The sequence below is a fragment of the Wolffia australiana genome, chromosome 3 (assembly GCF_029677425.1).
Source record: "Wolffia australiana isolate 7733 chromosome 3, ASM2967742v1".
Taxonomy (NCBI): domain Eukaryota; kingdom Viridiplantae; phylum Streptophyta; class Magnoliopsida; order Alismatales; family Araceae; genus Wolffia; species Wolffia australiana.
Window position 1 is genome coordinate 19,607,876 of NC_135837.1, and position 15,284 is coordinate 19,623,159.

At 42.6% G+C, this 15,284-nt stretch overlaps 2 long non-coding RNA genes across 2 annotated transcripts; both read left to right on the forward strand.

The window, feature by feature from the left end:
* The first annotated feature begins 4,856 nt into the window (after positions 1 to 4,856).
* On the forward strand, positions 4,857 to 5,529 carry LOC144700434 (uncharacterized). Its single transcript, XR_013580763.1, has 3 exons — positions 4,857 to 4,939; positions 5,136 to 5,205; positions 5,298 to 5,529. It is a non-coding gene; the product is annotated as an uncharacterized LOC144700434 (long non-coding RNA).
* Positions 5,530 to 5,548: 19 nt separating this feature from the next.
* LOC144700435 (uncharacterized) lies at positions 5,549 to 6,047 on the forward strand. Its single transcript, XR_013580764.1, has 3 exons — positions 5,549 to 5,650; positions 5,751 to 5,864; positions 5,953 to 6,047. It is a non-coding gene; the product is annotated as an uncharacterized LOC144700435 (long non-coding RNA).
* The last annotated feature ends 9,237 nt before the right edge of the window (positions 6,048 to 15,284 follow it).

The window sequence follows — 15,284 nt, forward strand, 5'->3', positions numbered from 1 at the left end:
TTTCATATGAGGTACGTATTTCGATTTTTTAAAGTTTTGAACCTTGTTTTCTGGGAACGGGGGGAGCGGGCATCGGCGAGCACTGGCGGGCAACGGCGGGCAACGGCGAGCAACGGCGGGCAACGGCGGCAGAAGGCAACAGGGGTAAGTCGATGTTCTGCTGGCAAAATAGGACCATTGCTCTTCTGTTTCCGTCAATTTCAGCTCTCTCTCTATCTTTCCTCTCAGCTTCCTCTTTTTCTCTATCTTTTCTCTCCCGTTATCTTCGTCCTCTCTCAATTTCCTATCTCTCTTAGTCCTCTCCCTCTCTCACTTTCATATCTCTATTTTACTTCTCCCTTTCTCAATTTCATAGCTCTATTTTTCTTCTCCCTCTCTCAATTTCATATCTCTATTTTTGTTCTCCCTCTCTCAATTTCATATCTCTGTCAATTTCCTATCTCTGTTTTTCTTCTCCCTCTCTCAATTTCATATCCCTATTTTACTTCTCCCTCCATCAATTTCATAACTCCATTTTTGTTCTCCCTCCCTCACTTTCATATCTCTATTTTACTTCTCCCTTTCTCAATTTCATAGCTCTATTTTCTTCTCCCTCTGTCAATTTCCTATCTCTATTTTTTTTCTCCCTCTCTCAATTTCATATCTCTGTCAATTTCCTATCTCTATTTTTCTTCTCCCTCTCTCAATTTCATATCCCTATTTTACTTCTCCCTCTCTCAATTTCCTATCTCCATTTTACTTCTCCATCTCTCAAATTCATATCTCCATTTTACTTCTCCATCTAGTAATTTCATAACTCCATTTCTCTTCTCCCTCTCTCAATTTCATATCTCTATTTTACATCTTCCTCTTTCAATATCATATCACTATTTTTTTCCCCATCTCTTAATTTCATAACTCTATTACTCCTCTCCCTCTCTCAATTTCATATCTCTATTTCTCTTCTCCCTCTCTCAATTTCATATCTCTAGTTTACTTCTCCCTCTCTCAATTTCATATCACCATTTTACTTCTCCATCTCTTAATTTCATAACTCTATTTCACTTCTCTCTCTATCAGTTTCATATCTCTATTTTACTTCTCCCTCTCTCAATTTCATATCTCTATTTCTCTTCTCCCTCTCTCAAATTCATATCTTGATTTAACTTCTCCATCTATTAATTTCATAACTACATTTTACTTCTCCATCTAGTAATTTCATAACTCCATTTCTCTTCTCCCTCTCTGAATTTCATATCTCTATTTTACTTCTTCCTCTTTCAATATTATATCACTATTCTTTCCCCCATCTCTTAATTTCATAACTCTATTACTCCTCTCCCTCTCTCAATTTCATATCTCTATTTCTCTTCTCCCTCTCTCACTTTCATATCTCCATTTAACTTCTCCATCTACTAATTTCATAACTCCATTTTTGTTCTCCCTCCCTCGATTTTATAACTCCATTTCTCCTCTCCCTCTCTCAATTTCATATCTCTATTTTACTTCTTCCTCTTTCAAAATTTTGCATATATACATATATACATATTACATTAAAATTTTGCATGTTGTCAATATATAAATTAGTTAAAATAACCTTCATTCTAAATTATGAATTTTTATGAGTTGAACGCTATTTTTGCCAATTTTTCTGACATTATTTTGGGGGAAAAGTGGATTCTATGAGCCAAAGAACATTTGTTTCCATGAGTAGAGACACTAGTTTTTTTATAAGGATTGTTTTGTACTTTTCTCAAATTTTCAGCCACTTAGTTCAACGAAAATTATTCAGTCATGCATAAATGATATTTTTTGATTTGTTTGAGCTTTTAATAATATTTTATATAGTATACATGTCATTTTGCTGGGTGCCATGTTCAAGTTCAGTTTACAAACATTGGATTTAGTCCTATATTGCAGGCCAATTATGCGTTAATAAGTGCTTTTCTTTAGCTTTGTAGGACACAAGACAGGGAGTGAGAGAGCTTCTCAATTAGCATTTAAATCAAAATAAAAAATGGCGTCCTTTTCCTGCATTAAATACAACCCGATTTTCAACACGTGGAATTATTAGGCTGGTAACGAACTTACTTACCTTATGCAATGAATGGCTTGACCAGCAGCAAGAAAAGTTGAGACTTAGCATGACCGCCACCTTTGATCAGGTATATTAATCTCTTACTCTATATCTCTGTCTATGTTTCTTGCAATTTAACGCCCTTGGATTTTTCACAGATAACACGAGGTCGTAAGAGTTTCATGAGAAAAATGACCAATGGTGGAGATGGTTGCGAATGTATGTTGTTCATGAATCAATACACAGGAATCCTGAATGCGCTGGCAGCGGCTGTAGGACAGAGAAAAAAATAAAGGGGACACCTAGAAATCGTCAATTTTCAAACTTTGATATATTGAGATCCAGCAATTGGTTTGACCTGACATTTTCAGGGTAGTTTTGTCCCTTCGTCCTCTTTCCATTGGATTGTTAAAATTAGTTCAGAAAGGGTTTCGTTGGAGGCGAAGAACACTTGACTTCAATCTAGATTAATACATAAGCACTAGGACAACATTCTGTTATGTTCCTTATCACATTTATCATTTCAGGTTTGAAGATAAATTTAATATGTAGTAAATAGATCCATTTCCCCCAGTTTTGCCGCGTTATCAAACTACATCGCTACCTCTAACTTCTCTACATTGAATATTGACTGGATTGTTATAAAACTTAATGCTCTATACAGAATATCACGTCTTTGAAAGTAAAAAAATATTAGCCGATCTGGTTTTGATTTTGAATTAAGGATAGCCTCCTCAAGTTATGAAAAACATACGAGTATATGTTTTAATCTTATATAGTTGTGGTCTGCAAATGGATTTTGACTTCATCTCAGACTACGTTGTGCAAACTATAATTCTGACCAATAGAAACATATGAAACAATCCTAGTATTCTGAAAATAACATAACAAAAAGCATATAAGTAATTTGGCAGTTTTCCTTTTCTTCAAAAAGTTATAATCAAGACAAAGAGACAGTATTTACAAGTTTATACCCAGCTCCCTCCATATGGATCAACCCATTTTCTCATTATGTACATTCTATATTTTGCACAAGGGAATAAAAAGTTTAATAGTATCAGACTCAATTCTAACGACACGATCAAATTTGTGTTTAATCACACCATTTGTAGTCTTCTCATTAATTTTATAACCCTCCATGCCTTTCCAGATATAACCTTTTGGTGCACGAGGCCATTCATGTGCTGCTCTGTTTTAATATTTTCCTGTATTTCCAACGGCCGATAAACTGTTGTCAATAGCGTAAATGATCTTTTAGTCAACTGTGATTCTGTTTCATTAATTTAATTAAAAATAAATATAAGAAAGCTTTTGAAGTTCTTCGTTACGTTAAGAATATATGCTTATTGACTCGTTGAAAATTCCAAAGGTTAAAATTATATTTTTTCCATAACTCAAATTCTTTGAGCAATATATATATATATATATATATATATATATATAGGCGCGAATGGTCTAGATTTGATATAATGGACAGATCATTTCTTCGAATATACTGTCCAAACTGATGACTAGTATACTTTTTACAGATTATCTAAATCAGATCATGGCCAGTAACACAAATTAAAAAAAAAAAAAACTTATAGTTACTTGAATGTTGGTCATCCATCCGCTATATAAACTTGGCTGAAAACGTCTTACAAATTCAAATAAAAACGGATAGCACCAAGTTTCGTCGTTTCGTATCCAAATTTTTATGACGAAGCTTAATACTGATAATCATTTAGATCATCGTCCTGTCCTACTATAACACCCTTTTAATGTGACTTGTTTGAATCAGACTCACAACAAAATTATATTAATTTATAATACAATAGGATGACAAAATATTTGCGTTTCATGCCAAATCGGACCCTTCACAAGGTATTCGAGATTTCTTGACGAGATATGTAAGGTGAATCGATAAAAATAACGGAAATCCACCGAGAAAATCCAGATAGCAGTCCACAAAAATTTTTGACTTAGTTGGCGTCAGGTATATCCGGCGAACTTGCAGGGCCAAGGGAAAATCGGATGGAATTCGAATAAATAAAACTAATTGAAATCGTGTCGTAATTTCAATTAGTGCCTCTTACGTACAACCCCCGAACTTGCAAGCCAATGGATCAAATGTCTTAACTGAGGAGAAAGTATGGTCGACTTTAGCGGGAATAGGTTATTCATTTTCGTAATACAAGTACCGGCTCCCATGGGTAGATATAAGGAGACGGCCCCAATAATTTTAGTTTTATAACTCCTAATTTAACATTTCACTTAAATATATTATTTTGTGATTTCTAACTATTTACTCACCGCTTCATAGTCAGAATGCAACGATAAAAGCGAAATCGGTGGAGGCGGAAACAAATAATAAGAGGTTACCTCAACGCTAGGTCGATATAATTTTCAACATCGCTCTCATAATCACTGGATGCCATATTTAAATATTACGAGCTAATCTCGTTACGTCGATGAATAGTCAATTAAAACGGTCATTCAAAATTTGACAAAACCATGCGAAAAAATGATCCAACGGTGCTACGTAGCTGCCGGCCTTAAAACATTTGGCGGGCGCATAGTCTCTGACTTATTCAAAACAAGAAATTGGGGACACTTGAGGAGGAGGCGCGGCCTTTCCGTGCGTTAGTTACCGGAAACGGTTGAACTTAGGCTATAAATCTGCACATTGTCTCCTTTTCCATGTCTTCAAGCAGTGCGCACTGATTCATCTTTTCTCAGTTTCCCCTCTCTGCGTATTCTTCCCCATCATTCATCACTTCCTCCTCCATTCTTTCCTTTGTTCATACCTGCGCCTGGTCGTGGGAGAACTACAGCAGAAACAAACCAAGAGAGACGACATCCATCTGCTTCCACGACTGCCATGGAGCAGGGCTTCTCACGCACGTGCGTTGCACAATCTTAATACCTTAGTTTCACATCTTTCTCATCGTCCTATGACGAACGAGGATAGTCGATCCGGCCGCGACCCATTTCCTCTTCAACTTTTAATTTCATCCAACACCCGTCCCTCTTTTAATTTCTCCCCCCTTCTTTTTTGTTGTTTTCGTGTTTATTGACGTCCGAATGATATTTATTTCAGCCCGCAGGAAGACGACTGCACAATCTACGTGAGGGTGAGAAGCGGCGTGAGCGTGGATCTGAAGATCGATGTCGGGATTTCTGTCCAAGCTATACTCCAATGGGGTTTCTCGTCCTGGGTCTTCTTCTTTTAACTTGGTTTTCTCGGTGGCTCTGTTTCCAGGGAGTTCAAGTGCTGCACCGATTTTCCACCGCGGCAAACGGCGGATCTGCGCACAGAAGCGCAGGGGTGTCCAGCCGCCGCCGAGCACAGAGGATAGCCCATGCCGATGTGAGGATCAGTCATTGCCGTCTCAAGAAAGATCTCTTTCCGCCCGATAGCTGTCCAGACACGCGAGTAAACGATACATTTATCTAATAATGTTTCTTGGCTTGCATGTTTGGCATGCAGGAGATTATCCATGTCGAGAAATCCCGGCATCTCTGCCGTCGACATACGTGGGTCAACGCCACAGTCGACGACGCCATCGCAACGAGCTTGCGGATGGCTCGAATGGTGACCGACCACACTCTCAGGCAAGAGACCCACGATGCGTATTTTCTTCGCTTAGAATGGGTTCGTTCTCTCGTCCGCCGCGGTCAGGTCTTACCGCGTTCACGCGTGCTCTTGATCCAGGTGAAACGAGTAGCCGGCTCTGGGCGGACGGAAGAAGACATCCTGCGGCTTCTATGGTCAGTAAATTACTCGCCCGCCTGCGGAAAAGATGCGGACTCTTGCTCCGTTTGCTTGGTAAAAAGAATAACCGTGCCGTTTCCTTTGCGTTCCTATCGTAACAATGTTTTTCTTACAATGTGCGTGTCTCTCTCTGATTCTGCAGCAAGACTATAGGATCGGGGAAGAGGTGGCGACACTGCCGTGCATCCACAAGTTCCACACCAGTTGCATTGCGAGGTGGCTTACGCGAACCAATGCTTGTCAATGTGCAAGAACGTGGCCCTGCCACCCTCCCGCTGAGATTCGTACTAAGCATGTACCAGATGACGCCTGGTGTAACGAAACAAATTGTGCAATGAAGTATACTTTTTTTGTGATATAGAAATACCACTTTCCAGCAAAAACTTTGGCATGGAAGAGCTCCTTTGGGAACATGTCACGTCATTCTGCATCCGTAGATAAACCGAACACCCAAAGAACTTCTCGAGGCCATCCTTTCCCCTTCTTAGGTCATAGATCCCTAGGCAATCCCGTCCCTGGCCGGGATTTGTGCATATTGTTTCGGCCTCGTCTTGCAGTCATGAGGGCTAAAGAATATCCTTAACGGAGATCCGTAATGTTTTCTTGCCGCTTCTTCTCTGTCAAAATAATATGTGCAATTTTAAAAAGATAAAATACTTCTTCTCCGACTTACGCGTTCACTATCCCCGAGTCAGTTTGAGGAACTTTACGGTGTTCGCAGAGCCAAAGGTCTCGGGATCTGTTTATCTGATAATAGTGTCACTCGACCGCTGGTTTCTGTCGACCAGAGGTAACGCTGCTACTTATTCAACGAGTTTCTACAATTCTCGTCGGGGGAGAACCCCTGATTCCTAGAGTACCCAGTTTTAATTCCGCAATACCGCATTGGCTTATTCTGAGAACGATAGTCTGCCGTTGTGAAATAAATCAACGGCCTGACTCAACCGTATTTAACAGACGTATAGGTAGCTTCAGGGTTTGTTACGGGATGGAATAAAATAAACCGGTTTACAGTTAGTTTTGACCGATTCTACCGTTGACGAGCGAGTTGCTCCCGGCATTACTGCATCTGAACTTTGGGAGCCATCTATTGCTACCTCCCTTTGACCGAGAACCGACTGACATCCTGTTGGCCAGCCCCTCTCTGCACGTTGGATCTACTCGGCCAACCCCTTGGGAAAGAACACCGCCTGGATCCCAACCGAATCGCGCCACGCGCACTTTAGACCGGGGGTCTTAAACAAGCAGGAAACCCGGGAAATTTAAATTTGTACGGAAAAGGAAGAGATTATTCATAATATATCTATTTGTGTCCTGATAGCCATTAGTCTCCCAGACTATCGAACTACTTTTATTTCTCCATCTGTACTTCTTCCGTCCCATATTCCGACTTGACTTGCCTTTTGCCTTTCTAAGTCTTATTCTTTTAATAACCGCTCTTCCACTATTGTTTATCTGTTTTTTATTATATCTCTAAGATGCCAGTTCCCACGGCCAAGAGTTCACTCCTTTTTATACATTCCAAGAGAGATCCAAAACATAAACAGATTATATGATCCAGCTGAGACCAACTATTTCTTTTTAATAGACCTGATTTCTCTCCATCAATGGGATACCAGAACTGCAGAAGGGGGAATATGCATGTCGCCAATAGCTATGGCGCCATTCCTTCCCGGAGACGCCATCCCAGGATAACTGATGTTAGGTAAGTACACCTCTGTATGATCAGAACCTTGATTTTGAAGCTTGGGAAGATTCTTAAAAATACTTGCAATATCACTGAAGCAGTGCCCACAACAATTATGGGACGTTTTCTGAGGATCAGTAGGAGACACAGTATCAACCATGGATCCCTAATAGAATAGATAGCCAAAAGTATCATGATTCAACGAACACCTTTCGGCCAGTAGTTAGTGATAGCATTTTCTAGATCCCCTATAGTCAATTACTAGAAAGCATACTTGTATAATATTTATTATGCCGAATATTTAGAAGAAGTGAGATATCTCTGAGATTTTGCTCGAGCTCCTGACCCTTTTTAGCTAAGAAAAATTCCGGAATGATGATATCATAAATAGGACAAGGTATAGATGTGGTTGTCTTTATCACGACGGCGATGGTCACAGCCGACGGAGGCGTGTCGGCGCTGTGCGCGATGAGTGGATGCGCGATCACGAGGTCGCGGGGCAGGGCGTGGGCGTGAGCCGCGGAGGCGGGGGCAGGGGTGCCTGCTAGGCACCACCGCGTGGCACGAGCGCGTGGGTGCGCAGGGGCGGGGGCAGCGGGTGCGCGGCTTGTGCATGGCGGCAGCCAAATCTGAGGCGCGCCAGCGTGGATGCGCACGGGCGTGGAACAGGAGCACAGTGGCGCGTCGGGTTGGTGATGGAGAACGAGACCCCGATCCATCAAAGACGGCGCCAAAGACCCCGCCGTCGTCGGTGACACCCGCCGCCTCGAGCCCAGGCAGATCGGCCGGCCAAAGCAAGGGGCGAAGTTATCTAAATAGGTTTGATTTTCTCGAGCCATCATCATCGGATAGGCCCTTTTTCGGTTCGTCTTTTCCCTTCGAACCCTCTCCCGTTGCTTCCGTTCGTTTTGAATTTTTGAACTATGTCTTCTTGGTCTTAAGTGGGGGTCCCTTCCTTAATAGGTCCCCCCTCTTTCGGTCCCTCCTTAGGGTCCACCACCCTCCCTACACAAGGGAAGGAGAGCGCGCCCTAAGGGGAAGTCTTCTTTCAATTTTGGAAAAATAAAAGAATCAAAAAAAGGGAGGGAAAAAAAAAAGAGGGTGAGAGAGAGAAGGGCGGAGCGGGGCTGACTTTGGCCGCCTGTCCCGTCCCACCACCTCCTGTTCCGTCGGCCCTTGCTGACGGAACCCTAGGCAGCAGCCGCCGCCGCCGTCGGGGTCCCAGATCGAGGGTTCCACCGCCCCGACCTCTAGGGCCGCCACCCGTCGCACGGGTTCGCAGCACGGAGCCGCGCCTGTCGCGCGGGGACGCCGCCCATTGCACGGGGCCGCCGTCCACCGCGCTGGGCTGCTGACCGCCGCGCGGGGCTGCCGTCCGCTGCACGGGGCTGCCTCACACCGCAGGGGTCCGCTGCCCGCCCAATGGGGCCGCTGCCCGTCGCGCGGGGGTGGCTGCCCGCCGCACGCTGCCACCATCCGCCGCACGGCACCGCTGCCCGCCGCACGTCACCGTCCTCGGTCACCGCACGGCAGTGTCCTCGGCCGCCGTACGCTTCTGCCCTCGGCCGCCGCATGCCGCCGCCCTCGGACTCCGCATGCCACCGCCATCGCCCGTCGCTTGCTGCCGCCCTCTGCCGCCGCACGCTGCTACCCAGACGAGCAACGCTCGGTCGCACTCGCGTAGCTCCTTCAACCCACGCATTGGTACTCCGCATCTACAGGCATACGACTCCAGGGCGATGTCGACAAGAGTTACCTCGCTCCGCTAGCCCGCCCGTTAATTACCTTTGTCGTATGCCATTCGCATTGCACTCAACCGCGCTCGGGTTAGGGTAGGCAAGAGTAAATGGACACAAGAGCGTTCGACGAGCGTCTTCCCTAGGTACGGACCGAGCGCGTCCATTACGTGAGAGCGCCGGCAATTTTTAATCCATGAGATGCGTAGACTCCTTTCGTCACGCCGGCGAGGTCAGGAGGTCACCGTCGTTGTCATCGATCGCCCGCCTTGGGCATGGGGCGGAGAACCCCACGAGTGGGGCTTGCATGTACTATCATCTAGCGTTTCATCCCATCACTTGGTCGCATCTCGCTAGGTCCACACCGACGGACGACGTCCACGTTAGCACTCAGTACCCGAACCTCGCCTTAGTACCGACCGGATGATGACACCGGCGGCATCCTTCATCAGTTCGGCAATGGCGTTGGTGATAGCGTGGATGGCGCCAAAGCTCGGTAGCCACGACGGCAGCGCCATCAGAGACAGCTTCAAGAGCAGGCCAAGGAAAGGGTTCTTCGTGCTTCTTGAACAAAAATGATCAAGAACTCACATTCTCGATGTAGGCTCCAAGCAACAGCTACAGGGTGCAGTGGCGATGATTCCTCCATGGAATCTTGGCGTGGGCAGGATGTCATGGCAGGCGATTCCACGATCTACGCTACACTTGAAAACAATAAAGATAACTCCCTAAGGGAGGCGGGAGCCAATCGAAGATGAACTTTACTTTTTAATTAAGCTCCAAGGATTCCTTTGGGCATGCAATCCCTTTATATAGGAGAGGGGGGATGCCCAAGTGGGGCTGAAATAGGGGACAACCGTCTCGTGATGTGGTTTCTTGTGAAACAACAAGAGAACGTGAAAGAAAATGACTACGGACGAGCGCAAACACGGTAGCCCAATTCGAGTTGTTCAAAAAATAGGAATACAATAACATAAATGAATAGCTCACATTCATCGCCGGCGTGGAGTACTTGAGAGAGGGTCGTGGACGTTGGGTCGAGCTGCGCGATGAGGTCTGTTGGCGTTCCGTGGCTTAGTCAGCGCGATGGTCCCCCAGCTATAGCTATAAAATATTGGAAAATTTGACATCACAGTGGTTACATAAATCTTCAACTAGTGAATATTTCAAATTAAATAATCCATATTTGCAGGTTGACTGTGTTGTCTCCACTACCTCTTTAGCCGTAGTTTATAGGGGCATCTACGAGGCTCGATGTGCTCTTTGCTGCTATTCAGTTTTGTGTACCGGTGTTTACTACCAAGAGCCTAGCTTCACAACTGTTCTCCCCGATAACACACTGAATTTGGTATTTATTTCTATCAATTACCACAGTTTTATTCATTTAAAGAGTTTAAAAAAGTGTTTTTATCATATATTGCATCTTAATTAATCTTTCCAAGTGAACTCTGATTTTTTCCTGATTTTACCTTACTTTATGAATTTTATGGAAATTATGTAAGCTTGGAATAATTATTTTTAAATGAAAATGGCAGGTTCAAAAATTAATATAAATGTCAATTAATGCGGGGATGGACTACTGAAATTTCTAGATTTTTATATAATTTCATTGGATTTTTTGGGAACTGATTCGAGGATGAAATGAATTTTGAAATGGAAAAAAGCATATTTATAAGGAAAATAAGAGTTTTTAATCAATTTCCAAAGTCAAAGGGGGTTCTCTTAAAGTTGCGTTTAAGTTATGCCCTTAAAGTATCTCTCGGCCGTAATGGTAAGCAATCAAAATAACTGCATGATTTTATTCAAATTAACCTGGATTGTTTCGTGGTTTTTTCAGCAAAAATGGAGGAGAGAAGCAAAAAGGACATACACATAAATTTTTTTTGGGCGGCATCGGTTTGTGCGCACATATTTAATAAGGATATTTTCCGCAAAATTTCACGAGATTCTCTCTCCAAGCAATAAGTTCACCTCCCATGCTGTGCATACAAAGCGTGTTCACGGGAAGTGGCGTGGTGATATGTGATTGGGTGTAAGTTACAAGGTGCTGATGTACGTGTAAATCACTATATATTGTATCTACTTTTATTATTTTTCTTTATTTTGATTTAATGACAGATGCGTGGCACTACGAGAATGAACCGCCATTGTATGTTCAAATCGTCGACCAATCAGAGAACAACACGGCATCGCGCGCGTAGAAGAAAAGTCGAATCAAATAAATGAAAATTAATCCAACGACTTAGATTGGTCGATTTTCATTTATTAATAATTTTTTATCCTGAATTCGCTTTTCTCAATCTCCTCTATCTGTACTGTTGGATCATTTAGATCAAGCCTACATTGATGGATAAAAGTTAATTACCAACCAAGCACCATGACTTTAAGGGCTAGAAATGGCTGATCAAGGCATGTTGCAAAATCATGCCTGAAAACTTCTCTCTCTCTCTCTCTCTCTTTATATCTATCTATCTATCTATCCACCTCTCTCTCTCTCTCTCTCTCTCTCTCTCTCTCTCTCTCTCTCTCTCTCTCTCTCTCTCTCTCTCTCTTGTATTCTCCCTCCTGGCTCTTTGTCACCTCTATCACATGTTGCTCTTCCCTTACAATGATAACAACTTCTCTGAGCTCTCTGAAGTGATGACCTTTTGGTTTCCCCCTATGTTTGTTCATCTTTCAACATTATTCCATCTCCCTCTCATTGTCCCTCCAGATTGTCTGACAATCACATGATCTCATTTGAATTGATGTGGGGTGTTATCATACAATACATATGGTTGATCATACACCCTTTAATTTAGAGACACTAAGGATAGACAATGAGTTCTCTTTAGGGATTTAATTCACTAATTTGATTACCATAAATCCCAAATAGTATTATACCTATATGTCTATCATGCTGATTCATGTTACGCACCTGTAATTGGTCTTAAGACCTAAAACACTAAAGATATATTATGGATATAATATTATCTTTGGAGTGTGACTCACGAATTCTTAATCATCACATTCAAATTACTCTTAGCTTGGATAGAGCAAGAAATCCACAAACATGATTAGAAGGTCAAGATGGGATCGTTCGTCTGCTAAGATGCATATTTAGTACTTTAATACACGTGTATTTGCATTAATCACTAATATTTGCATGTTATAAAGCATAAAATGATTAAATCTTTTTTAGAATGATTGAATATTCTACATTTATGTGTATTTTTTGGGAATTTCGTTACTATAGATTCTAAAAGAATATAATTTTTGAGACAAAATATGATTTTTATGGAGTTTTTGACATTAAATTTGGAAAATATGATTTTTCTAAGTCAAAATATACATTTATATGTTTTTTTGAGATTTTATTTTCATTGATATGAATTTTTAATTATATTTTTCGCCCTTTCATTCCTGTCGCCACGTGTAGTTGTTAGATTCATCGAACAATAGTGAATCATAGTGAATGTTGATGATTCGCGACAACCAATCATTAGCCTGGCAATCATCGCTTCATGATTTCTGAAGAGATGATTTGTGAATGTTGATGATTGGCACAAAATGTTTTAGTTTTCTTGGCACAGGATGACGTGGCCCAATCAAAAAATGGTTTTTTTGCAATCAATGACACGTGGACAAGGCACAAAAAGACAAAATCTCACTTTTGACTTCCTTTTCTTTGAAATGGTGCAACCAATGTGGCACGCTTGTGTCCATTGATTTTTAAAAAAGAGAAGAAAGAGAGCGGCGTGGGACACGCTGAAACGCCATACGTCATCCATGAAGAGGAGTCCCTTTTTTAATGTTTTTTCTTTGTTTTTTTTCGTCCTCTTTTCAGGTACACGTGGACTCCAAAAAGAGCACCCGCAAAAGACAAAGAGCGCATAATCTTGAGCAATTTGACTTCTAATGGAAACAGAAAATGATGACGCTGACAAGGAGAGAAAAGGAAATCACGGGCTAGGATTCGCTCAACTTCAAACTGCCATAACGTTTGATCTACATCTCCAATTGAGCTAAAATTTTCAGCATTGCTTCATCTTCCCCTCCTCTTTCCATCCATACCCTCTGATCTATAAATAGAGGGCTGGATTTGATGTAACATGACAGTCAGAATCGATAGTTCGTGTTATGTCCGAAGGGAAAACTCTTATGCGATGTTAAAGACGTGGAATAATGTATATGATTTCAGTAACATAAAGACGAGAAGTATGTTATTCATCGGATGAACCAAGACACATCTCAATTGGATGACACGTGACAGGTTTTGACATGGACAGACTACAATGATCCACATAATCAGGTTGAAGAGATCAATGTGGTGGGGGACGTTCTTCGCCTAATAATGTCCACACCAACGATGTGAGCAAGCTAATCCGATACCATTAAAGAAAATTCCCTATTATAGAGACCGTGGCTAGACCAAAAAATTGCTTTTAAATTCTCTCGCGGCAGAGGAGCAATATAAAACTGGCATTGATAGAGATAACCACGGCCGACACTGTAGAAAATGTCGAAGTAAGAGATAGTGAGCTGGGGCTTAGAACTTGGGCTGGCCGCAGCCAGGACCGTCTGAGAGAGATGTGAACTCGTAGACTGACTGCGAGTCAAATTTAGGAATTCCAAGCGGATGCAACTGTGAGGGCTTCGGAGACAGGAGAAGATTGAACAGTTGTGGATGCAGCAATAACGCGCAGGGAGTAGCGTTAACCACATGGGGTACTAGAAAGCCATTGAGATCACAATGATCTAAAATCCCAAACAGTGGTATGAGCTTGGGTCAAGGACGCACTAGGGTCAAGCAGTAATTATTGGAGTCATGAATAACCGAGATGGCATACCACACTCACACGGGTAAACAAAGATAGCTCACTATGTCTATAGGGGTGACCGCTGTTGGAGTCCTTTAACGGCCATTCCTATCTACTGCATGATTCACCATGTTGCGGAATCGTCCGTGTAGGTAGAGAGATGATGGCTGTCACCGGTCGTGAGATTCAACATAAGCCCAATAATCAACTAATATTTCACAAAAAAGAAGAACCGCGCTGGGTAATCACTGAAGCTTCGATTGGCCAGCCATCGATTGCAGGAGAACCCATGATTGCTGTGGATGTTTTCATGGTAGACCTCTCGACCCTTAGAGTATATCAATCCATGAACTAAAAGTCGCGAGTGAATTCGAGTAGTCGCGAGTGAATTCGAGAATACACAAATCAACCCGGCAAAAGATTCCAACAATGCATGTCCATAGGAGATTGCTCGACGTTCTGATCACTATGAGGGGAATGAATGAAGATCGATCAATAGTTTTGTAAATGGCAAATGACCCACTCTATTTCTTCTCCGGCAACGATCACTGATTCTCCTTCTATGAAAACCTACTTCTTCCAAAGTTCAGCTGCACTTGATAACTCACTCAGAAAGGAAAACACAGATCTGGTTCTTTCAAATTCAGCAAGCGTGCTTCCCACGTCCACCACTTCCCCTTCTTATAGCGAGGAAGTGGCAGTTGTGGGTGGCCCAATTGGGCCCCCTTTTAAAGGGAAAGCCTACTGGGCTTCCCCTTAAAAGGGCTCTTTAGGGGGAGAAGAAGTCCAACATGAATTCCCACCCTAAAAATGGCACTAATCATAACTAAAATAAACGCATGCAGGAGGCTCGTACTCACGCAGGAAGGGCCTCCCGATAATCTAGAGACAACAAAAAAATAAAATTACATAAAGACACACGCCACGAAGTGAGATGATGATGCCACTTCTCAAACCTGATAATTGAACTGTAGATTCTTCACGTCGGCTCGGGTTCCGTGACGTGGCTGGCAACGGGTCGGGGCATGATCAACGAGATGGTCCTCCTTTAGGATCATTGTGAAATTCATCTTGAACTTGCTTCCTACTTGTGTGGGCTGATTGAAAGAAAGTGAATTTTGAGATCCATCAAGTGGTGTCTTGGGTGTGTGGGAAGAAGCATTAGAGAAGAGGGGAGCTTATTGGCACTCGTAAATCACCGCGATCTTGGTGAAACGTAAGGATCTAAGGTAAGTGCCCTCAGCTTATGTTG